At 43.1% G+C, this 26,565-nt stretch overlaps 1 long non-coding RNA gene across 1 annotated transcript in view; it reads left to right on the top strand.

The window, feature by feature from the left end:
* The first annotated feature begins 3,730 nt into the window (after window positions 1–3,730).
* LOC141983312 (uncharacterized) overlaps window positions 3,731–26,565 on the top strand; it is a 42,778-nt gene continuing 19,943 nt past the window's right edge. Inside the window, exon 1 of the long non-coding RNA XR_012638348.1 lies at window positions 3,731–4,086. This is a non-coding gene — a long non-coding RNA (uncharacterized LOC141983312). The remainder of the gene's footprint in view (window positions 4,087–26,565) is intronic.

Genomic DNA, 26,565 nt, shown 5'->3' with positions numbered 1-26,565 from the left:
AGTACAGGACAATTTCCATGAGTCTCACCTTCCATAGATTCCTGTTAAGCATCCCCTTAAGGGGGTGTGGTTTGGGGTTCCTGCAGGAGGAGCTCTTTTGCTATTAGCTGGGTCCCTTTGCTCAGTTGCAGTATAGATGAAACTATATGAAGCAGCATTAATTCCCTCTAGAATGTCCACCCAGTGGGAAAGCAAGGGATATTGTCAAGGAGCATAGCCAGTCCTCTGTTCCAACCCGTTCTGTCTCCAGCCCCAAATCCAAAACTGTGTGGTCACTGATCCCATAGAACCTTGGCAGAAGGGAATCCATGGGTCCCTCCTTTCACATGGGCAAGGGATATCTGGGTCCCCTGTGCAGTCATATGCAGAGGACGTATTGAGGTCTCCTTCTATGACTTTTATGTTTATACTGGAAACCTTGACAGGTCTTCACAGCAGTGGTGCTGCCAGGGCTGCTCAAACAATTCAGTACCCCTAAGGAGAGAGGAGTTAACATACAGGACCTTTGATTTTTATGAGATGTCACTGGGTCGCCTTCCTATTGGTCTGTGTGGCGATCTTAATATTATATGCAATATTTCTTTCTATTGTTCAAACTGCTGCTGCAGCTGACTACAGGAGGAAGATTGATCTAGTTTAATATATCTTTTGTTTGTAACGGTGATAGGGGCTAGTTTAGCTCACTAAGTTAAAGAGCAAGGTTTAATGTGCTCCTGGATGGGCCTGCACTTATAATCATAATGATAGCTGAAGCAAAGTGTCTCTGCTCAGTGTGCCGGGCGAGAGGTTACTGTGGCAGATGTTTTGAGTGACTGTGTTAGAGCGTGCAGAGTCTCAAAGCATAACAGGCAGCGTGACATGTTTCTTTAAGAGCTGCTGCTACAGTGCCTAGCGAGACAGGGGTACAAGAAGCTGCTGCAACTCTGAGTTACTGTGTGCATGTTTGATTACTTGATCTATCAGTAAAACACTCCATCTGTACTGCACGTTTTGGCAAAATTGCATGGCTGAACTCTCCTTTCCTCTGCCTCCCTTCACTCTCTTAGTCCCAGCTCTTTCCCCTCTGCCTGAGGAAATGTTGGTGAAAACATTCACTACAGTGAGGTTTTCCGTATGGATCTACTTCCAGTTTCCTATTAGGAGTAAGGATCCTCACTCCCAAGCTGATCCTTTTTCTGCCCAGATAGGCCTGCAAGGACCAGCCGTAGATACAAGAAATACAAAGTTTCCAAAAGCAAAGGACCCGAGTGTAGGTAAAGTCAACAGAAGAGCCAGTGATGGGCATAATGGCTTTCTAAAGACAACATAAAATGTCCCCTTAAGCTGCAGGGATTCTGCAGTATGAAAAGCCCTAGTTACTCTAGAACAGAATGGGTGTTCACCTGTGTGGTGCCCAGACTTCTTCCCCCAACACATCTCCTACATAGCCAATGCTTATAGTCACAGCCACTCCTCCCACATGATCCAGACTTTTCAAATAGCCAGATCTCACCTGCCGCGGCCATTTGGCTCCCCGTCACTCATATGCCTCCCCAGTACACTTGGGCAAACATTTATGTTCCTCAGCACAGTCATTATATAAATGTATGAAAATCAATATGGAATAGAATTACATAGAGGTCAAACAAAAAATGCTAAGGAATGCAGTATAATAGTGATTGTGACTATTTCACTCATGATCACCTTATCTCAGGAATAACTCTATAACTGCTGCGTGGTAGGAGTAGCCCCACCAAACTAGTGAAATAGCACTGAATAGAGGAGGTGCATGTGACCTGTTGCCAAGCTGTTGGGTTAAGAAGCCAGGGATAGCATGGTGGCTCCTTTCTGGCACATTAGAACTACAACAGGGCTTCTTTAAGTTACATCGGGAGTCTAAACCACTTCTGCATGGTTTAGAACAGATGTAGAATAGCACTAGACTGTACACATCCTCTTTTTCTTGCTGGATGTGTCTCTTTTGCTGTTTCCTTCCCTGTGCTGTTGGGTCCATGCCCTTCCATCGTAACCCCACAGCTATCTGATTTGGCTGTTGACTACTTTTAATACAAACTTGTTGGGGGCATAGGCTGCAGAGTTGGCAGCAGGTACCTGGGCCACGGCCCACCTACTTTTTGGCCAGGCCAAACCCGAGTGGCACTGTAACCCCGTGCACCAGGTCGCAACACCACTCACTCAGATTTGGTTTGGATGCCCCTCTGTCATAATGAAGGGTCAGCTGGGCCAAATTTGAGTGAGGGCGGTGCAACCTGGCACGTAGAGTCACAGCAATACTCAGGTTAGAACCTGAGTGATGCTGTCACCCTTTGTGCGTGGTCAGAATGTCACTCACTCAGGTTTGGAGAGGGTGGGTGTAGGGGCTCATGGGCATGGGGGGGATCAAACTGCTGGGGTGGGCTGAGATAGGAAGAGGCGATTCAGACAGCAGGGGTTAAAGCTATGCCCCCACTTTAAATGGTGCTCAATAGCCCCTGTGGGGGAACTTTTTACACTACATTTTTTATACGAAACTGGTGTACAATGAGTTCGTCACAACTCAGAATCTGTCTGAAAATATGTTAGTTAGAAATTATCAAAAGTTATCCAGTAGGGGAAAGAAGCAAGAAACAGCAATGAGCATTGGTAGCGGGGATGCACAGGAGATAGTTTGGTACAATAGCAGCCTTATGTTAATATGGATTCAGGATCCAGCCTTCAGTTCACTGTCCTGTCATCTTTTCCTGGCTAGGACAAATATCACTTCCTGCTTTCTAGGAAATGTTAGGCCACTTGGGGATCATATTATGATTGCCACTTGGGGATCATATTATGCCCCTGGTTGTTTTAATGGAAGTAAAAGCATTGTTATTAAATTGGCCACTCTGATCATTCTTAATTCAAGCTCTCCTTTTTGATGGCTTTCCCTTTTTAGTATTCCATAGAGGTGTTCAAATACTATAAATAAACTGTGATTTCTGCATATTTTCACTAAAATAAAAAGAAATTAGCTCACTGTGGGGTGAGCTATGGGGTCACTGTGAGGTCAGTATATTTCTCATTCCCAAACATTCCATGAACTACCATGTACTGGCAGAAATGTTTGTGAATCCCAAAAGTTACATGGTTTATATGATGAGGGTTTATTTGAAAATTCATGGTTGACATTTTGTTTTTCATTAGTCTCCAGTTTCAGTTCTCCAGGCATGGAGCACAAAAAATACCATGTGACTTAGCTTTCCAATAACATAAAGCAAATGAATAATCAAAACAAACAACCCAGAGCCTGAAAATGATTCAATGAGGCTATTCAACGAACAGTCACGAATAATGGATAATCACAGAAATCAGGATGCCTCACAAACAAGGGGCTAACAAAAATAAAAAGGCTAAATTCACCGCAGTTATTTTGTAAAGACTAGTTTGAGCAACTATAGTACCTGACTTCAAGTGTTTAAAGCTTCCCATAGAAAGGCCACAATCCAGCGAAGCACGTAAGCACATGGTTAATTTAAATATGTGATTAGTTCAATAGATTTCAGTGGGACCACTCACGTGTTTGTGCTTAAGTGCTTTGCTGAATCAGGGACTAATTTTAAACATGCTTTAGGAAACAATATTGCAGTATCTTAAAAGCAAGCAACTGCAAAACAAATGAAGATGAGCAGTGGATACAAAATCCTTTCCATTGGATTCCTGGAGAATGCACAATATTTAACTGAGAATTCTCTTATTTCTCTCTTCCCCTCCCTTCCCCTGCCAGCATGAAAAATTCTCACACACACGTACAAAGGATCTAACGCTGTCCTGATCTGACCCTGCTACCAAGTGCTATTCGAAGCAATATGGGATACAGCTTAGCTATGAGAAAAGCGAAAGCCATCCGAAAACAGCCTCAGTGGGTTTTCTGTTAAGAAGGAGAACAGCTTCCTTTCAGAAGAGCAAATAACTGTTTAGCTGTGTTCAAGCACAACACTTCTCCGGCAGAACCTCTCGCTCTGTCTCACTGCAGACTGCTCAAGTGAAGGGCACTTGCATGCCAATGAAGGAGCTGCGTGTCGTTTCACAGGCTGGAGCAGCCACCACATCATGTCTCTGCACGATTTTTGGGTAGGTATTGCTGCCACAAGGAGGGGTTGGGGTTCCTTTGCCCCAGGGTATTGCTGAGCAGCAATCTGTGTACCATAAGGTGTCATTTTTATGCATGAGTAAGTAAGTAACATGTCACTAGTCGGTCTTGTGAGACCATCGTGTAGCTGCACCACTTTGCTTCTATAAATAGATTTTCTTCCTTTCTCTCTGGTATGTTAATAACCTGATTGAAACTTTGCCTTTCCTATGAGTGCCTTTGCCCTACTCAAGATTCTGTGGGGGCTGGCAATTTTTGACACTGGCATGCAAGACTTTGTATCCTGCTAACTCAGAAGGAAAGAATGAATGATGGTGCTTGCTTAGGGCTAGTCCATTAATTTTGCTTTAGCATGAGGCTTCAAACTAAATATTCAGAGCTCAGTTCTCCTTCTGACGTCTGGTGCATATTCCCATATTAGAGTCTCATAGCTGGGCTTTTGCCTTAAGAAAATCCCCATACATATGAGATGCATATTGGGCTTTTAAGGCAGTGCCCTTTGTTTCTAATAGCTATTGATTCCCTGAACACTGGGGAATATGGGATTCAATTAGCTGTTCATAGCACTGTAGCTCAGGGCTTGTCAGCATTTCCAGTATATAAACCTCTGTTTTCAAGGTTTATAATAACATGGCCATAAAAATTCATCCTGCGTTAAACTTGGCATTCAAGCCTTTTGACAGATGATTAGTTCATAATGCTTACTAGTTGCCTTTATTATTTTACACCAGAGTTCCCAAACGTTTTTCAGGCATGACCCCATTTTAATGACATATTTCCTGCCAGTACTCCAGACAGTATGGAGGATGCCATTTGAAAGCGCAAAATGGTGTTCTCCGCACAGTGTGACCTCGCACACACCATACATAGGAGGTCATGCTGCATGGAGGATGCCATTTTTGCTCTACAAAATGGCATTCTCTATACAGCATGACCTCATATGTATGGTGCATATGAAGTCATGCTGTGAGGAGGATGTCATTTTGTACAGCGAAATGGCATGCTTCATGACCTCACATGCGAGGTCACACTGCGCTGAGCAAAATGGCAACCTCCGCACAGTAGGGATCATTGAGATCCCTATATCCTGATGGTGTGGCCCCATTTGGGGCCAGGACCCAAAGTCTGGGAACCACTGCTTTCTACCATTTTAAAACCACAGCTTACTGCACATGTATAGTGAGATTTCAGCAAAAGGTTCTGAGGGATTTGTAGCACACTGGCCTAGAGCATGGCCATAGCAGCCACACTGAAGGTGATGGATTTTCTGGATGAAGTAAAAATTATTTTTATGTCTCTTGACAAGATACACCACAGCTCTTCCTGCAGCAGCTTTTAAGGGCTGTCGTGTCAAGATCACCAGCATGTTTAGTTTGCTGATTATGGGTCAGATCCCCCAGCCAATAAAGCTCACTGAAATCGATGGAGATTGGAGTTACACTGATTTACAGCTGTGGAGGCTCTGGCCCAATGTGGTTTTAGCCAAGCTAGTTAATAATACTGTGTATTTTTTCAAACTCTCCGCCCCCCAACCTGTACCCCCCTTCTCACACACACACACACACACACAGACTTCTGAGTGCCTCTGAATTTTTCAGCAGGGGTTTGGAGAGGAAGGGTTTGCCCCACTTCCCCAAAAATAGATATAGGAGATCCAGCCTCCATACCTCATAGATTCCCCTGTAATCAGCTGGAGGGTTTTATGCTCCACACTGGCTCTGAGGCCTCCTGGTCACCCTTCAGGTGTCTTGCAGCATCACTATATTATGAGCTGGATGAAACTTTGTTATGGGTTGAGTTAAAAACATACCTTCATTGAACGTAGTTGTAAGAGACAGTTAAGGGGGCCGCACCTAAAACAAGGCCTAATAGATGCTGCCCAGAAACTAGCACCATGTGTGCGGAGGGTTTTACTGGAATGAGGCGAGGGGGAGGAGAGTGAAGGAAGAACACACAAGAACTGAGAACATACAGAACAGAAAGTGAGCCAGAAACAAAAAGCAAGAAAGCCAAGCAGTAGCCTGGGAGCACTTTGTGATCCTGGAAAAAGCCAGAGAGCGCACTTCTGGGTGTCTTGGCTAAAGAGGCTTGCAGCTGTAAGCTAAGAAACTTTGTTCCTGGTTCTTCCTGTCTTTAGAGAAGCAGAACTTTGTACTTTCCTTGTCAATAAATATGATTGTATCAAAAGGCACACCAGACTCCACCATCAATTTGTTCTCCCAGCTGAAACATCAGAACTTTGACTAGTGGCCCAGGTCTAAAAGGGGCAACAACTACATTGTAGTGTTGCCACGGTTTCCTCTAGTAGATCCTCCTTTAGGGGAATCCCAAAGCATAGAAGTACTCTATAAGAAAATTTATACACTCTCAGGCAGCAGTAACTTTCCTGTGCATTCCCAATGGGGTATTGGAGGTAAAACAATACTGTCTCTCCCCTCGCCCCTCCCCCCCCCAATTGACTTATGGAGTCCCAAGCCACAGAGAGAGACCTTCACAGATCCAAAATGGGGACACCATCACATAGCTAGGGGCCTATCCAAACTTACAGGTGACCTTCCATGCACAGATCTAAGGGTTATGATCTAGCATTGGGTGACTGGCACTTGCCCAGTCATGTAAGGTTTCTAAAAGGATCACAAGCTCTGAAGACAAAAACATCTTCCTGTATCAGACCTTTGTCTGTCCCTAAAAAGAAGGAGCAGGAAAGAGCTCGTTGGGCCAAAGTAGGGTGAACAGAGCTGATAGGGACAGTCCTGATTTTGGGGTCTTTTTCTTATATAGGCTCCTATTACCCCCACCCCCACCTCCGTCCCGATTTTTCACATTTGCTGTCTGGTCATCCTAGGCCAAAGCTAATACCCTTCCTCTCCTTTGCCGCATCACAATGGTGACACTAAGGCAATGTGTACGCTAGCAAGCTTACAGTGGCACAACTGCACCGATGCGTCTGCGCCGCTGTAAGATCTTGTGTAGCCGCTCTATGCAGACTGGGGAGAGCTCTCCCATTGACATAAAACCACCTCAACAAGTAGCAGTAGTTATGTTGGCTGGAGAAGCTCTCCCTCTGACATAGCGCTGTGCACACTTCCACTTATGTCGCTCAGGGGTGTGTTTTTCACACCCCTGAGCAACATATGTTTTGCTGATATAAGTGGAGTGTACACATGGCCTTAGTATTGTTGTGTGTTGACTCACTTTTGCCCTCTGCAGGCTCATTAAAAGGCAGCATTAACTAGCAGCTGAAGCACTGGCATTGGGCCACAAATCGTCTGAGTTCTACTTCCAGCTCTGCCACTGACTTTCTGTGTGACCTTGTGGAAATCACTTAACCTCTCTGCATCAGCTTCCTGGTAAAGGGAATAATAGTATTTATCTCCCAGTATTGTAAGGCTTAAGTCTTTAGTGTTGTAAATTTCTTAGATTATATGGAGGAGCTGACTAGTCCTAAATATGGTTAGTATAAAATATACTTTGTCAGTACCATTTAATAGGATGAGATTTAATAAGATTTGATTAACTTTGACTTGACTTCATTTTTTATTGTGATCCAGTAAATGCTACTGATTTTGTAGGTACAATATGTGACAATGTCTGTCACTGTTAGTATTTTTTAACCATATCAACTGTGAAAATAAATAAAATAGCATAAAATATTAGAATATACCTCTTAGAAGAAATGTGGATGTTAAAATTTGTTTATATCTAAACATTTTAAGCTGGAGCAGATTTAATATTACCTAAATAATTGTTTAATATAATGTGAAATCATTTTCTCCTCTTCCAGGGAAGATACTGTATTTATTTACAAAATCTTATCTTCCCAAACAGCATATCTATTTAAACTTGCAAATTAGTATTTGCACACTAAGGATAGTTGGGGTAAAAAGCAATTAGGAGTATCTGATCAGCAAAGGAAGAAGAAATTGCTGAAATGTATCACCATTACCACTGTAATATATGGCAATCTTATGACAGATAAATGTATAAGAACTTATTTGGCAACTCAGAATACACGCTATGGAACATTGATTTAGATATAGCAGTACCTTCTTCTCTTCACTGGATCATAATGTAGCAGTATGCCCTCTGATGTCCTTTACTTTTACAGCTGGTGCAGGGATCCAGCTTAAAAGACTGTAGAAAATGGTTGGGAAGTATAACACAAGACTCTGAAACCATTGCTTTGAAATATGCAGTACTGTGGGACTAATGCATTTTTGGAAAGTAATAAGAACAGCTATTAACATTATTCTAGGAAGAGGCATCCCTGAAATCACTAAATTATGCATTAAAATGCCATGCATTACAGTAGCACATTTGCACTGCTATAGTTAAGGTTGAGTTGCAGTTTCCATTATAAATCCATGTGCAGTAACTTTTTCTCAGATCCTTTCCTAGTACCTATAGCAGTATTAACTTAATGACAGCTACACACTCGGGTTACTACAATATGATGGACTGTAATGGCTGTAAAGGAGCAGTAATGGTCTGTCAATTAAATAATATGCATTTAAAAAGTACTTAAGTATGGAGCTATACAATAGCCTGCAGTGATTCAGAAAGGGTTTTAATAGAATATTAGTTAAATCAATCCATGTAGGCTATGCACAGCCCCTCCTCAGGGTGAAGGTCTTTTCTGCAATGCTCTTGCCTTGATGCTCACTTTCTTGGCTACTACTGATTAGCAAGGACATGCTACTCATGACCAGATTTGTCTCCACATTCACCATATCAGTGAATTTGAGGGTAAATGTCTCCTCCATGATATTGTTGAGTGTACTAGCTTTCTTACATTAATCCACCACCTGTGAGATAGTGTCCAGATAAATATTAAATGAATTTGAAGTACTGGAACAGAGACCTAAGGATCATTGTGACCGATTGGTTAAATAGTTTATTAAAAGCTATATACATGTATATGTCTATTAAAGCTGCTGTTTAGTCACACATTCTGAAGTAGCAAAGGGCTCGGACTCTTCCATGTTAACTGAATTTCCTGGTTTTGGGAGGAAATCAGCAAATTCTCCTTCCTATTCCTTCCTCCTCCTAATACCTCTTGCCATTTCAAGCTCTCTAGTACCTGCCATCTGGCTCCTTCCATTTCCAAAAATGACCTAGAAGCAACATTCGTGCTGGGTGTTGCAATGCTTTATGGGGCAAATCCAGCCCCCACTTCTGTTGCCACAGAGGCACACTTTAAAGTTCTACTACACAAGTGGGGCAGGCAGGATACAGGAGGGGCACACAGAGGGTGGACACGCTGCCCAGCTCTGTAGGTGCTCCTTGTGCAGTTCCATAAGGAGACAGGGGATGAAGTAGCATAGGGGGAGACTCAGGGCAGAATTAGAAATTGGATCTTCCTAACTTTCCCCGAGCTTTGCAGAGAATACTCCACTTTGTGGTCTGGGGAAGAAGATTCCTGCATTCAGCTTCTGAGCATCCACACAGCATCCAACCCAAACACTCACACTGAGCCCCAAGCCCAGGACTTTCCCTTAAGAGCGCCATTAGATGCCACTAAGATACAATACCATGGCACCAGTGCAATAGATCCAGCACCCAAGCCAGTCACCTTCTCCCATGCCAGTTCTATAGTAAACCAGCCCCTTAACATTACTTTGACATTCACTTTTGTCTTTTCATGTCTCCAGACAGTACTTCCTTATTACTACATTGCCACATTCATTCATTTTACTACCCAGAACTCACTTTGGTTCACATTTAGCGTCCTGCTTAGCATACTGACAACCCTGTGCATCCTTAGTGATTAAGGATGCATTTGGATTTTATAAGATAATCAGGATACCTAAAACAAACAACTAAAAGCGTCTAGTTTATTTTCATTGTTAAATTTACAAGGGGCCCAATCCTGCCAGTGGAAGTGGGATGGGCCAAAATAGGAAAGTTAAGGATCAGTGATGTATCTAACATATTCTCCTTAGTAAAACAGGTCTGGTGGTCTCATAAATAAAGCTAGAATTCCCTATGGGAGAGGGGGCAGTTACAAAATGTTAGTTTATTGTTCTGTCTTTCATCTCTGGCTAAACTTTGATCTCCAAAATATGTTAATCTCTAAGAGTTTTCTTAGACTTCACTCAGCAGCATATTAAAATTCAGCCTTCTAATTCCACTCTTTTCTTTGATCTTTCTCTTTATGTGAATTACTCTTTCTGGAGAGCTCACATTTACATGAGTAAAATTGATCTCTCTTTCTTTGCACATGCAAACACTTCAGCATTTCCTATTGTGGCATTTGGGGCTCAGTTATTCCTGCTGTTTCATGCATAATTCTCTCCTTCCCCTACTTTATTTATATTATTCTTTCTATGGAATCCTTGATATCTCTAGTATACAAGGTCCCCACCCTATCTGATCCCTACCTACTTGCTCATGCTGCTTACAATTCATGAGGATAGTTGTAAAAGAGACTTCCAGGAAATACAAGACCAGCAGTAGACAATCAGGGCTGCTTAATACTACTTTTACCTGGTGATTTATTCCTATTATTATTTTATTTAACTGTAGTAGTATTTATTTCTGTAACATCAGAAGTGATCACATGGGGCTAAACTGTGCACTATGCACAGTCCAAACTGAGGGGTGATGCCTGTGCCACCCCAGGAGGAGCGTCAGTGCCGTTTCACCTCAGAGAGCCACAGAGTCTCCCACAGTTCTGTGGCTATGCTGGGGGAAGTATACTTCCAGCATATTTCCCCAGGCACTCTCACTCACTCCCCATTCGCTCCTGGGTGGAGCAAAGAAAATGAGTTTTCCTTAATATCCCCATGTAAATATATGACCCTGATCCATTTATCTGTTAACTTCTCCCCCCGCTCATATACGCTCTGCCTGTTTCTTAACCCACAACTGTATTAGCACAGGGTGCATTAGCCTATTGCAGAGCTCCATATGTTTTCTGATAAAGTGATGTGCTGACTGAGTAGTAAGATGTTTGATGAATAAAAGTATATTCTTTAGATTTCATAGATTCATAGATATTTAGGTCAGAAGAGACCATTATGATCATCTAGTCTGACATCCTGCACAACGCAGGCCACAGAATTTCACCCACCACTCCTACAAAAAAAAAAAAACCTCACACCTATATCTGTGCTATTGAAGTCCTCAAATCGTAGTTTAAAGACTTCAAGGAGCAGAGAATCCTCCAGCAAGTGATCCGTGCCCCATGCTACAGAGGAAGGCAAAAATCCTCCAGGGCCTCTTCCAATCTGCCCTGGAGGAAAATTCCTTCCTGACCCCAAATATGGCGATCAGCTAAACCCTGAGCATATGGGCAAGATTCATCAGCCAGATACTACAGAAAATTCTTTCCTGGGTAACTCAGATCTCACCCCATCTAATAGCCCATCACAGGCCATTGAGCCTATTTATGAATATTTAATTACCAAAACCATGTTATCCCATCATACCATCTCCTCCATAAACTTATCGAGTTTAATCTTAAAGCCAGATAGATCTTTTGCCCTCACTGCTTCCCTTGGAAGGCTATTCCAAAACTTCACTCCTCTGATGTTAAAAACCTTCGTCTAATTTCTAGTCTAAATTTCCTAGTGGCCAGTTTATATCCAAAAAGAAAAGGAGTACTTGTGGCACCTTAGAGACTAACCAATTTACTAAAACCAGTTTATATCCATTTGCTCTTGTGTCCACATTGGTACTGAGCTTAAATAATTCCTCTCCCTCTCTGGTATTTATCCCTCTGATATATTTATAGAGAGCAATCATATCTCCCCTCAACCTTCTTTTAGTTAGGCTAAACAAGCCAAGCTCCCTGAGTCTCCTCTCATAAGACAAGTTTTCCATTCCTCGGATCATCCTAGTAGCCCTTCTCTGTACCTGTTCCAGTTTGAATTCATCCTTCTTAAACATGGGAGACCAGAACTGCACACAGTATTCCAGGTGAGGTCTCACCAGTGTCTTGTATAACGGTACTAAAACCTCCTTATCTCTACTGGAAATACCTCTCCTGATGCATCCCAAGACTGCATTAGCTTTTTTCACAGCCATATCACATTGGCGGCTCATAGTCATCCTATGATCAACCAGTACTCCAAGGTCCTTTTCCCTCTCCGTTACTTCTAATTGATGCGTCCCTAGCTTATAACTAAAATTCTTGTTATTAATCCCTAAATGCATGACCTTACACTTCTCACTATTAAATTTCATCCTATTACTATTACTCCAGTTTACAAGGTCATCCAGATCCTCCTGTAGGGTATCCCTGTCCTTCTCTAAATTGGCAATACCTCCCAGCTTTGTATCATCCGCAAACTTTATTAGCACACTCCCACTTTTTGTGCCAAGGTCAGTAATAAAAAGATTAAATAAGATTGGTCCCAAAACCGATCCTTGAGGAACTCCACTGGTAACCTCCCTCCAGCCTGACGGTTCAGCTTTCAGTAGGACCCGTTGTAGTCTCCCCTTTAACCAATTCCTTATCCACCTTTCAATTTTCGTATTGATCCCCATCTTATCCAATTTAACTAATAATTCCCCATGTGACACGGTATCAAATGCCTTACTAAAATCCAGATAAATTAGATCCACTGCGTTTCCTTTGTCTAAAAAATCTGTTACTTTCTCAAAGAAGGAGATCAGGTTGGTTTGGCACGATCTACCTTTTGTAAAACCATGTTGTATTTTGTCCCATTTACCATTGACCTCAATGTCCTTAACTACCTTCTCCTTCAAAAATTTTTTCCAAGACCTTGCATACTACAGATGTCAAACTAACAGGCCTATAATTACCCGGATCGCTTTTTTTACCTTTCTTAAAAATAGGAACTATGTTAGCAATTCTCCAATCATACGGTACAACTCCTGAGTTTACAGATTCATTAAAAATTCTTGCTAAGGGGCTTGCAATTTCTTGTGCCAATTCCTTTAATATTCTTGGATGAAGATTATCTGGGCCCCACAATTTAGTCCCATTAAGCTGTTTGAGTTTCGCTTCTACCTCAAGTATGGTGATGTCTACCTCCATATCCTCATTCCCATTTGTCATGCTACCATGATCCCTAAGATCCTCTTTAGTCTTATTAAAGACTGAGGCAAAGTATTTGTTTAGATATTGGGCCATGCCTAGATTATCCTTGACCTCCACTCCATCTTCAGTGTTTAGCGGTCCCACTTCTTCTTTCTTTGTTTTCTTCTTATTTATATGACTATAGAACCTTTTACTATTGGTTTTAATTCCCTTTGCAGGGTCCAACTCTACTTGACTTTTAGCCTGTCTCACTTTATCCCTACATGTTCTGACCTCAATAAGGTAGCTTTCCTTGCTGATCCCTCCCTTCTTCCACTCCCTGTATGCTTTCTGCTTTTTCTTAATCACCTCTCTGAGATGCTTGCTCATCCAGCTTGGTCTACAACTCCTGCCTATGATTTTTTCCCCCTTACTTGGGTTTATGGAGCATGGTAACTGTATGGTGTTTTACATGTGTCTAAGGATAATAACAATAATAAATACCTAGCTCTTATATAGAGCTTTTCATCAGTAGATATCAAAGCACTTTACAAAAGAGCAAACCTTGGTAACTGGTAGGTTCACCTACAATGTCTGCTAACTAATGTTTGTAGTTCTTTAAAAGAAAAAAAATGTAGGCATGGTAGGATTTGATTTTTTTAAAATAATTTCAATGGATAATGTGTTTATTTAAAAAAAATTATTAAGGGAAAGTTACAACAAAACATTAACATACATCCTTAATGTTCCAATAATTAATGTTTATTTGTAAGCAACATTTAGATTTTTATCAATTAAAATTTTCAGATTTGCATGAAATTATGTGCTTAAAGTATTTGTTGTTTATTTTTATCAATTTACATTTTTACAGTTGTGGAAAAAAAATTTGGGGGGTGTTGGGCTATTATTTAATGACCTTAGATGTTTAGATTCAAAAAGTTAAAAGTTTATAAACTGTAAAAAAACCCAAATTGTCACCATCACATCAAAATATACAAAGATAATATCCTTAAATCAAACTCTAATTTGAAGTTCTCAAGTGGCATTTTTCTTACTTTGCCTATCGATACATTTTTATTATCATTGATGGAAACATTTTTTCATTGGTTTGTGTGTGTGTGTGCAGTGAAATTTATGTTTACTGCCATTTACTGATAAAAATCAAATTCTTCCAAGCCTAATTATATGTTACTTCTATTTCCTGGAAATAGACTTGATAAGATGAGGGGACTGGACAATCTCCCAGTAATGTGTTCCTCATAATGTTAAAATTGGGCAAAGAGAAGGTTGGAAGGGGCGGGCCCTGGGCTGGTGTGGGAAGAGACTGTAAGTAGCCTGTTCCTCAGAGCCAACCTTAGTGTTTGGGGGCTGACCAATGAACCAATATTTTGCAACCATATTCCAATTCTGTTCCTCTCCCGGCACCTCCATATCCTATCCACTGTCATCACATCCCTGGGCACATGAGTAGCCTGAGGAGGAGAATTTCTTTGAGATACACTTAACTGACTCATTTTACATTAAAAGCATGTGTGTGTAGGGGGGGAGGAATCTTTAGCCCACTCACTCCCCAGCCCACCCCCCGATGAAGATGTGGAAGCCAGCGGCTGTGGCTTTCAGACCTAATCGCTGATTCGCATTGGTTTAGATTTCCAAGGCTCTCCTTGTAAGGAAAAGGGCTAGAAAATAGAGGTGTTTCTCTGAAGACAGCTGAAACTCTTCTTTATATTTCTAGTTTCCCCTAAGCCAGAGGTCCCATGTCTGCAGGTTTAGAGGGCCCAAATGCTATCTTGATTTTCCTTCCTGTGCAGCAGGTAGGCATGATTCCATGCTAACATTCAAGACTAATAGGGAGGGAAACAAGAAACTATGCCTGCTGTTGCACCCTGGCCATTCTGGAAAGTAGTGGGGGAAGGTGTCCGATGTATTGAGCAGAGAGTGTGGCCAGCCGTGCCAGCTGTCTGGTGAGTAGCTGACCATCTGCAGCACGTGCTAGTTGCGGATGCATGCTGCTCCTTTTCAGAGGTATAGCACTGAGTGTCAAATCATGTGTTTGTAGCTGCCTGACCTAAGGCAACTGCTATGCACTGACAGGATAGCTCTGGTACTGCTGGCACTGCTCGTTTCTCCTCCTTTCCTTTCCCGCCCCTCTTCTCCCCACAGAATATGCAAGATTCCACCTTGAGGGAAATCTCTCTGTGTACAGCCATCAAACAATTCAGCCAGATACTACATTCACAGTGAGATTTACCCACTAACCACTCAGACAGCACCACCTTACACACATATTATACAGGACAACATCTATGAGCAAAAGAGACTAAGCAGACTTTTTACCATTTTGCTGAAGTTTAGAAGTTAAGCTAGTGCTTCAGTAACTGTTTCCCTTGCCTCTCCTAGTGGTGCTGTCTTCCTGGGAGGCTGGTGGTTTTTAGCTGTTTCTTAGTGTCATTTTATGTTTACTATTCACAGGACAACTTTTGTTCCTCTATGTTGTATCTTCACCCAATCAGAGGTGTTGGCAAGCACAGAAAAAGAACTAATAGCAGTTCTACCCCTCTCCCGAAACAAACATCCAGTTTTGCTTCTCAAATCTTTAACCATTGTTTCAACTAACAATGTCTTTGATAGTAATTACCTTTCTGATTCATTCAGTTTTGCTTCCTTGGTTTCTCCTAATGACTAATGGTTGTAGAAGTTTACAGATACAATTTTCAGAAGCACCTAAGACACTTAGAAGCCTAAGTCCCATTGACTGAAAGGAAGTGACTTATTGCTTTTGAAAATGTATTTTCAAACGTTTGTTTCCTGTCAACTACATTTTTATCACGTACAAGCTTCTTTCTGGAGGAAATAGGTACAGAGGGTAATTTATTTGTCAGTGTCATGCTGCTCTTCTCCATTGCTTGCCCACAGTGTTTCTTGAATACTTATACTGGTTTGCACAACATATAATTAACCTATAGAACTCATTGCCACAAGATATCTTTGAGTCCAAAAACATAGCAGAATTTTATTTAATTTAGGTATTTTTATGCATTAGCTACACTAGCCAGGAAGAAAAATATAAGGGATACAAGTCTTCATATTTCAATGCATAAAACATTGATAAAATTTCCCCTGTGGGCAGGTTATTCTATAATAGTGCATTACAGGGATTTGTGTATCTTCCTCTGAAGCATCTAGTACTGGCCACTGATAGAGACAAGATACTGAACTAGACGGACCGCTGGTCAGATGTGGAATGGCCATTCCTATGCTCATAAGTCTCTGTGGTGCACCTTCAATATCACTACCCTGTTGTTCACCAAGACCTCACACACAGCTGCCAAGCAAAGAACCCCTAGGAATAGTTCTGGGGCCAAATTCTTTGTTTAAGTAAATTGGTGCAGTTCTATTGACTTCAGTAAAGCAGATAATTTGGCTCCGTATTTTAGTCACTCATAATTCTAAACAGAGTCATAGAGTCTAAGGCCAGAATGGACCACCAGATCAATCAAGTCTGACCTCCTACACATCACAGGCCACTAAACGACACCCATTTACCCTGTATTGACCCAATAATCTGGAGTAGACTAAAGTATACAGCCCTCGGAAGACTAAACTACTTTGTGTGCCACTGGCAGAGAATAATAGAGACTGAGATGAACCCCAATGCCTAAGGCACTGGTGGGTGTTGCAATATCTGCTACAGATGGACAGCATGTGTGGTCAGGAGCATTAGAAATGCCCCATCAGTGGAGAGGCACATAACTCCAGTCCGGGATTTACCTGTGTCTGGCTTGGGTGAAATGTAGTGGCGGAGAGGAAGAAAACTCCTTCTGTCAGTTAGGCCAGCTGGATTAATTCACTAGCTGACACTCGTCACATGTGACAGTCAAAAACACTGTAAATCACAAGATGGGAATTTGTGACAGCTTCTTCCTCCCTCCTTCCCTTTCCCCAAGCAACACATCAGTGCTGCTTCATTAGGATGTCCACAATCCACGTATTACAATTTTCATATTAATGTATTTTTGGAATTTTTGTGGGGTAAGTGCAGGGCTGATTGCTTTTTCAAGCTTCATAACGCTGACTTGGCCATTCTTGGATCTCCAGATCTCTCCCTCTCTCTCAGCTTCACAGAAGGAGGAAAATCAATAAGGAAATTAATCCCTCTTTAAATCCCAGAGTATGAACTCCTTTATGCAAAGTGACCACACAACTGCTTGACCAACTGGCTGAAGATACTACCAGCAGGAGGGAATCCCTGTGTTTCATGTAACCAGCTATGCCAACTCTATATCTCTCCCCCCCCAATTTTGCAGCCCCTGTGGTAGGTGGCATGGCCAGAAGGGAGGGGTGTGCTAGAGAACTACTGCTCTCTGGTGATCCCTAGCCTCTTGCAGGGCCATTAATATCCAGAGAAAATTAAAGAAGTTCTGAGGCCACTCTAACTCGTGCCAGGGTCCAAACCAGACCTTGGCTGGCCCGAGGATTGGGAAAAGGACAGAGCAATGATCTAAAACCACCATGACACCCCTTCTCATTCCCACCTTCAAGTTCAGCCCAAAGCACAGCTGCACTAAAGCCACAGATGAGGATCTAGATTATTTTCACATTTACTTATAGCTCTCAGTGTTTTTGTCATGGTGCTGTTTAATTCAATGTCTGTGTTATTCACCTCAGTGAAGAGTTATGGGATACAGTTCTCATGGAAGATGCTGTACAAAACAGAGTTATACTTTATTGTCAGTGTTTTAGACATTTAAAAACTGATGTTCCAGGATATAGACAACGCTTCAAGTGCTGTAGTTAAAAGCTTTCATTACTGAAATATCCACACCGCCCCTTTAAAACAACATAACAAAAGGAATTTCTGTGTTTTTAAAAAAAAAAAAAAAGGCACACATTTATCACCCTGAATTACAGGCATAAGAAAGAAACGTATATATTTAACTATAAACAGAATGTCATTTTATGAAGGGAAACAGCAGTTTCATTGCATTGGCATTTTGCTTTTGTGTAGGTACAAAACACCCCCCCCACCACCACTATACACACACACAATGTAATGTAAGCATAAACACTATGTTCAGTGTAACAAGACTTGGGTTTGCTTCATCTCTGCAATGTCCCGTGTTAAAATTTTACAACTCAACCTTTTACATTGCAGTTAGCCTTGGGTGTAATAGGTGTGACATCCCAGCTAGGAACTGGAAACGGACAGCTGTGCTCAGCTGGACTGAGCACAGGACAAGGAACTGGGAGCTGTGCATTCTGCTCCTGGCTCCGACACTGACTTTATAGTAGGCAAGTCACTCAATCTCTCGATTACTCCATCTGCAAAATGGGATAATGTTGTACCCACTTTTGTAAAGCCAGTTGAAATCTCTGGATGAAATGCTTGGTATAAGTGTAAAGCAGTAATACTGCACAGGTCCTTCATAGAGGCAGAGCTTGTGCCTCCAGTAGCACTTTAGCTCAACACAGGTCCTTTATAACATTTATTTACTGACTTTATCATGTTTTAGGAAGCTTAATCTGAGATTGCTAATACCCCTGCTTTCTAAATAAACACTGGCATGGAGTGAGGACTGACGCATGTGGCTGAGCACCAAATCTCAGTGACACTAGCAAAGAAAGGAGAAAGGAAAGAGTTTGAGCTTTTTAGAATCTTTTGAGATGAATTTATTGTCTCTGAAAATGTGGGGCTGATTGTATTGGCTTGTATTACAGGCTCTGATCCTCAATATGCTCCATATGGGCGGACCCCATTGATTTCAGTGGGGATCTGCACAGGTGCAGGGGCCTGTTCACAAAGAGTTCACTACAGGATCGGGGACTTAGTGTGGGGAAGGCACAAAGCAAGTTTCCCCTCACACTTCTGCAAATTCACTTTAGTCCTCTCCTGAAGACAGCACCAATTCCAGTTCTTGGCCTCCCTGAAGTGGAGACTACCAGTTTTGCCGTGTCATGATGTGGTAAAAGGGTAGACTGTTCATAATCAGCTGAACTCAATTGAATGTGTTTGAACATGGCAGAGCTCTGACTTTTAATAGCTTCACTACCTGAAGCTGTGCCACTTTTCACTTTTAGTTCTTAAGAAAGCAGGTACGGTTTGGGTGTTAAAGCTGTCCATGGGATAGAAAGCCCCTCTGTGGGAGGAAATATCTGGAGCGACTCTGCAACGACCCATTCTGTTGTTACCATAAAGCAACACTGATGGGCTCTCGACACAGTGAGTCTTTCACTTTGTATTCTGTGTATCATTTCATAAGAGAGAAATCAGCTCCTAGACCAACACCTCTCTCTCTCCTTCTCTCTGTACTCTCTGTTTTGGAGGCCTTGCAGTACACCAGAAATGGCTCCACCAACTACGAACGCTCCACAGACCCTAGTTTGAGAACCACAACTTTAGAGGTGTCCAGACATCTTTGGCTGGAAGGCAAACTGGCCAGATGCAAGGCTTTAGGGGATGGGCAATAGAGGCAGATAATGGAGGGATCCTTGAGAACTCACTCAAACAAACTATATTATACAAGTAATATTTTTTCCTTATCATATGGGATTCCTCAGAAGAGGGGATGGGGCTGGAGGAAACATTTTAAACTATCCCACCATGCAGGTGCAGGGACAAAATTAGAAAGGCCAAGGCACAAAACAAGATCAAACTAGCTAGAGATATAAAGGGTAACAAGAAAACATTCTACAAATACATTAGAAGCAAGAGGAAGACCAAGGACAGGGTAGGCCTGTTACTCAATGTGGGGTGTGTGTGTGAAACAATAACATAAAATGTGGAACTAGCAGAGGTGCTTAATGACTTCTTTGTTTTGGTTTTCACCAAAAAGTAGTGATTGGACGTCTAGCATAGTAAATGCCAGTGAAAATGAGGTAGGATCAGAGGCTAAAATAGGGAAAGAACATGTTTAAAATTACTTAGACAAGTTAGATGTCTTCAACTAGGACCTGATGAAATGCATCCTAGAATACTCAAGGAGCTGACTGAGGAGATATCTGAGTCATTAGCGATTATCTTTGAAATGTCATGGAAGACAGGAGAGATTCCAGAAGACTGGAAAAGGGCAAATATAGTGCCAACCTATAAAAAGAGGAACAAGGACAACCCAGGGAATTACAGATCCATCAGCTTAACTTCTGTACCTGGAAAGTTTGATTACATTTACAGGAGATACTGCTTCCTGCTTCTTATTTACAATGTCACCTGAAACTGAGAACAGGCATTCGCATGGCATTGTTGTAGTTGGCGTCGCAAGATATTTACATGCCAGATGCACTAAAGATTCATATGCCTCTTCATACTTTGGCCATCGTTCCAGAGGACATGCTTCCATGCTGATGACTCTTGTTCAGAAAAAAATGCGTTAATTAAATTTGTGACTGAACTCCTCGGGGGAGAATTGTACGTCCCCTGCTCTGTTTTACCCGCATTCTGCTATATATTTCATGTTATTGCTGTCTCGGATGATGACCCAACACATGTTGTTCATTTTAAGAACACTTTCACTGCAAATTTGACAAAATGCAAAGAAGATACCAATGTGAAATTTCTAAAGATAGCTACGGCACTCCACCCAAAACTGAAGAATCTGAAGTGCCTTCCAAAATCAGAGGGATGAGGTGTAGAGCATGCTTTCAGAAGTCTTAAAAGAGCAACACACTGGGCATGGCTACACTTGCGAGTTAGAGTGCATTAAAGCATCCCTGTGCTCTCTAACTCACGATGCGTCCACACTGGCAAGGCACGTAGAACGCTCTGACTCCGCGGCTAGAGCACTCCTGGTACTCCACCTTGGCGAGTGGACACCCAGTGTGGACACCCTGGTCTGTTAATGCACTCTGATCGGCCTCCAGAAGTGTCCCACAATGCCTGTTCTACACACTCTGGTCATTACTTTGAACTCTACTGCCCTGCCCTCAGGTGACCAACCGTCAGACCTGCCCTTTAAATTCTCTGGGAATTTTGAAAATCCCCTTCCTGTTTGCTCAGCCAGGCATGGAGTGCTCTCAGCGAATCTTTCCAGGTGACCATGCCTCCACGCGCCAGGCGACCCCCAGTATGGAGCAGTGGCAAGGTGATGGACCTCATCAGTGTTTGCGGGGAGGAAGCTATCTAGTCCCAGCTGCGCTCCAGCCATAGGAATTACGATACCTTTGGGCAGATATCAAGGGACATGATGGAAAGGGGCCATGACCGGGACACACTGCAGTACAGAGTTAAAGTGAAGGAGCTGTGGAATGCCTACCACAAAGCCCGTGAGGCAAACAGCCACTCCGGTGCTGCCCCTGCGACCTGCCATTTCTACAAAGAGCTGGACGCGATACTTGGGGGTGACCCTACCTCCACTCCGAGTACCACCATGGATACTTCAGAGCCCAGTGCAACAAGGCAGGAGGAGGAGGAGGAGCAGCAAAGCGGGAGTGTGGGTGCTGAGGCAGAGGAAGACACCCTGGCATCCCTAGATGCATACAGCCAGGAGCTGCTCTCAAGCCAGGAGGAAGATAGCCAGTCACAGCAGCCGATGCTTGGGGAAGGACAAACACCAGAGGAGGTTCCCGGTAAGCGGCTTTTATTTTGGGAAGGAAGTTATTTCGTGCGGGCTCTTGGGGCGAGGAGGGTTAGGGCTGCATGCATGCCTAGATGCGGAATAGGGCATTGATGTGCTCTCTCACATCATGGTAATCAGCCTCAGTGATCTCTTCAAACGTCTCAGCCAGAACTTGGGCAATGCGCTTGCGCAGGTTTCATGGGAGAGCCACCAGTGGCCCTTGTCCCAGTCAGGCTAACATGTCCGCGCTTTTGTGCCGTGAGTGGGGGGGAGGGAGGACCATTGTTGCACCCAGGCAAGCCGCATATGGAAGCCTCATTGTAGTAGAAGTCCCTCCCTTGCTTCCCAGGTCACCTTCAGCAGCAAGATATCTTCCAGGACGAACTCCTTTGGAAAATGTGGAGACGGTGTTCAGTATAGGGGCCCCCTGCAGCTGTTGGCTCTCCCCAAGGAACAGAAACCAGAGGACAGTACAGCCGTGAAAGAATCAGTTCCCCTTGACCCTGTGCTTACTCACCATTTTGGGGCTCCTGTGGGTTATGTGCGCTTGCTTTGGGACGGGAAAATTATGCTGTTGTGTAGACTGTGCTTGCCCTTAAGTATAGGGGAATCACTACTCTGTCTGGTGTGAAGAATGCTGCCTCTGTTAAGTGTTGCATTTTGCCTTTACAGATGCAGCCTTGAGATCTCAGCTGTCTGTGTTATCACCGGCTGAGAGGCTGCAAAGAATCAGGAAGAGGCCACATAGAAGCAAAGAGGACATGCTGTATGAACTCGTGCAACACTCCCTTAATGAAAATCAAAAAGTGCAGGAGTGGCAGGAGAGTGAAAGGAGGATCCGCCAGCAGAATGTGGGTCGCCGGCACCAAAGCACAGAGCGGCTGATAAGCATCATGGAGCGCCAAGCGGACTTGATGCAGGCGTTCATAGCCATGCAGGCTGAGCACTACCACCCCCGCCTCCCCCTGCAGCCCTTGTCCCAGAACTCTTTCCCTTGTGCCCCATGTCACCTCCAACCCACTTTCCCCAACATCCGGGTTCTTATCGCCACCAGCTGCCTCCAACACCTGTAGCTTCACCATCCAGCCCTGAAAACTACGACCCTTACCCACTGCACTCAACCCCCATCACCATGCAGTATAGCCAGCCTGAAGTGCAGCACTCGTTGCACAGCACTCCAAACAGGAAGGCTGAGTATGATAACAGGACATATGCAAACCTGTGATTGTACTGTTCCCCACCTCACCCCCTTGCCCTTTGTGTTTCCCAAGCAGTTGTGTTTCTTTTCAATAAATGCATTTTCTTTTCATTAAATGGATTTTTTTGCTTTGAAAACATTATTATTGCATAACATAAAAGATACCTTAACCCAGGAAAGCAACAGGCACTGCAAGTCAGCGGATCGTACGTAGCAAACACAGATTCCTACTAACATTGGAACCACTGCACTTCACTCCCGTGCAGAGCACCGGACATTACTGGTGGCTTTCAGCCTCAAATTGCTCCCTCAAGGCATCCCTAATCCTTGAACCCCCTCACTGGGCCCCTCTAATAACCCTGCTCTCTGGCTGTTCAAATTCAGCCTCCAGGTGTTGAACCTCCGAGTTCCATACCTGAGTGAATCTTTCACCCTTCCCTTCACAAATGTTATGGATGGTACAGCATGTGGATATAAACGGGGGGGAGGCTGTCATCAGCCAGGTCCAGCTTTCCATACAGAGAGCGCCAGCGGCCCTTCAAATGGCCAAAAGCACACTCCGCAGTCATTCTGCACCGGCTCAGCCTGTTGTTGAACCACTCCTTGCTGCTGTCAAGGCTCCTTGTGTAGGGTTTCATGAGCTACGGCATTAAAGAATAAGCGGGGTCTCCAAGGATCATAATGGGCATTTCGACTTCCCCTGTGGTGATCTTCTGGTCTGGGAAAAAAGTCCTGGCTTGCAGCTTCCTGAACAGGCCAGTGTTCCGAAAGATGCGTGTGTCATGCACCTTTCTGGGCCAGCCTGCTTTAATGTCAATGAGATGCCCACAGTGATCCATAAGTGCCTGGAGAACCATAGAGAAATAGCCCTTCCGATTAATGTACTTGGATGCTAGTTGGGCTGGTGCCAGAATTGGAATATGCATCCCATCTATTGCCCCTCCGCAGTTAGGGAAACCCATTTGTGCAAAGCCAGCCACAATGTCATGCACATTACCCAGAGTCATGGTTCTTCTGAGCAGGATGTAATTAATGGCCCTGCAAACTTGCATCAACACGATTCCAATGGTCGACTTCCTCACTCCAAACTGGTTAGCGACCGATCAGTAGCTGTCTGGAGTTGCCAGCTTCCAGATTGCAATAGCCACCCACTTCTCCACTGTCAGGGCAGCTCTCAATCTCGTGTCCTTGTACCTCAGGTCGGGGGCGAGCTCCTCATACAGTCCCATGAAAGTGGCTTTTCTCATCCGAACATTCTGCAGCCACTGCTCTCATCCCAGACTTGCATGATGATGTGATCCCACCACTCAGTGCTTGTTTCCTGAGCCCAAAAGCAGCATTCCACAGTGGTGAGCATGTCCGTAATTGCCACAAGCAATCTCGTGTTGTATGCATTACTCGCGTTGATATCATCGTCGGAGTCCTCGCTGTCGCTTTGGATCTTAAGGAGTAACTCAACTGCCAAACGTGATGTACTGGCAAGACTCGTCAGCATATTCCTCAGCATTTCGGGCTCCATTCCCGCAGACCGAAAGGGAAGACAGAGCACGCAGTAGAAAAAACATTGAAAGATGGCACCAATTGTGGACGGAAGCAGAGGGATTGTTGGGATGCGAACCAATGCATCATGGGGCATTGGGACAGGACCCAGAATGCCCCACATCTCCCACACCCTTCCCATAAGCCACAGCACCAGAATGGAAAGAGGTGCTTTGTGGAATAGCTGCCCACAATGCACTGCTCCCAATGCCACTGCAAGTGCCGCAAATGTGGACACGCCAGTGCGCTTGCAGCTGTCAGTGTGGACAGACGGCAGCACTTTCCCTACTGCACTCTACGAAGGCTGGTTTAACTCAAAGCGCTCTACATTTGCAAGTGTAGCCATGCCCTCTGATGCAGAAACTACAGAACCCAAACCACCAAAAAAGAAAATCAACCTTCTGCTGGTGGCATCTGATTCAGATGATAAAAATGAACATGCGTTGGTGCACACTGCTTTGGATTGTTATCGAGCAGAACCCATCATCAGCATGGACGCATGTCCTCTGGAATGGTGGTTGAAGCATGTAGGGACATATGCATCTTTAGCACATGTGGCACGTAAATATCTTGTGATGCTGGCTACAACAGTGCCATGCAAACACTTGTTCTCGCTTTCAGGTGACATTGGAAACAAGAAGCAGAGAGCGTTATCTTCTGCAAATGTAAACAAACTTGTTTGTCTGAGAGATTGGCTGAACAAGAAGTAGAACTGAGTGGACTTGTAGGTGCTAAAGTTTTCTAAATGTTTTATTTTTGAATGCAGGTATTTTTTGTACATAATTCTACATTTGTAAGTTCAACTTTCGTGATAGAGAGATTGCACTACCGTACTTGTATGAGGTGAATTGAAAAATACTATTTCTTTTGTTTTTTACAGTGCAAATATTTGTAATAAAAAATAAATATAAAGTGAGCACTATACACTTTGTATTCTGTGTTGTAATTGAAATCAATATATTTGAAAATGTAGAAAACATCCAAAAATATTTAAATGAATGTCATTCTATTATTGTTTAATAGCGTGATTAATCACAATAAAAAATTTTAATTTCACGATTACTTGCGATTAATTTTTTTAATTGCTTGACAGTCCTATTTATAAAGTTTGCAGATGATAACAAGCTGGGAGGGGTTGCAAGTGCTTTGGAGGATAGGATTATAATTCAAAATGATCTGGATAAACGAGAGAAATGTTCTGAAGTAAATAGGATGAAATTCAAGAAGGAGAAATGCAAAGTACTCCACTTAGGAAGGAACAATCAGTTGCAAACATACAAAATGGGAAATGACTGCCTAGGAAGGAGTACTGCGGAAAGGGATCTGGGGGTCATAGTGGACCACAAGCTAAATATGAGTCAACGGTGTAATACTGTTGCAAAAAAAAGCGAACATCATTCTGGGATGTATTAGCAGGAGTGTTGTAAGCAAGACACAAGTAATTCTTTCGCTCTACTCCACACTGCTTAGGCCTCAACTGGAGTATTGTGTCCAGTTCTGGGCACCACATTTCAGGAAAGATGTGGACAAATTGGAGAAAGTCCAGAGAAGAGCAACAAAAATGATTAAAGGTCTAGAAAACATGACCTAGGAAGGAAGATTGAAAAAATTGGGTTTGTTTAGTCTGGAAAAGAGAAGTCTAAGAGGGGACATGATAACAGTTTTCAAGTATATAAAAGGTTGTTCCAAGGAGGAAGAAAAATTATTGTTCTTAACCTCTGAGGATAGGACAAGAAGCAGTGGGCTTAAATTGCAGCAAGGGCAGTTTAGATTGGACATTAGAAAAAACTTCCTGTCAGGGTGGTTAAGCATTAGAATAAATTGCCTATTGAGCTTGTAGAATCTCCTTCATTGGAGATTTTTAAAAGCAGGGTAGGCAAACACCTGTTTTCTTAAAGCGGTATTATGAAATTTAACAGTGTGAAAAGAACAAGTCACTATAAAGAAAGTATGGTGTGAAGATGAAGGGTTAGTTCCTCACCGGTTGTAAATCAGTGAAGCCTCTTCGAAATCAATGAAGCTAAGCCAATTTCTGAGAATCCAGCCCATAGATTGAAATGAGCATCAGCATGTCTGAACTGTCTGGTGTTAGTGGTTATCTACAGAGCACATTTGGGATACTTCCAGTGTTAGACTCCAGTGTCCAGGAGGCTAAGCTGCTTTCTAACCTGGTGACATTGTTTTA

Source organism: Natator depressus, chromosome 1, assembly GCF_965152275.1.
Source record: "Natator depressus isolate rNatDep1 chromosome 1, rNatDep2.hap1, whole genome shotgun sequence".
NCBI lineage: Eukaryota > Metazoa > Chordata > Testudines > Cheloniidae > Natator > Natator depressus.
This window is presented reverse-complemented; position numbering and strand designations above follow the sequence as displayed.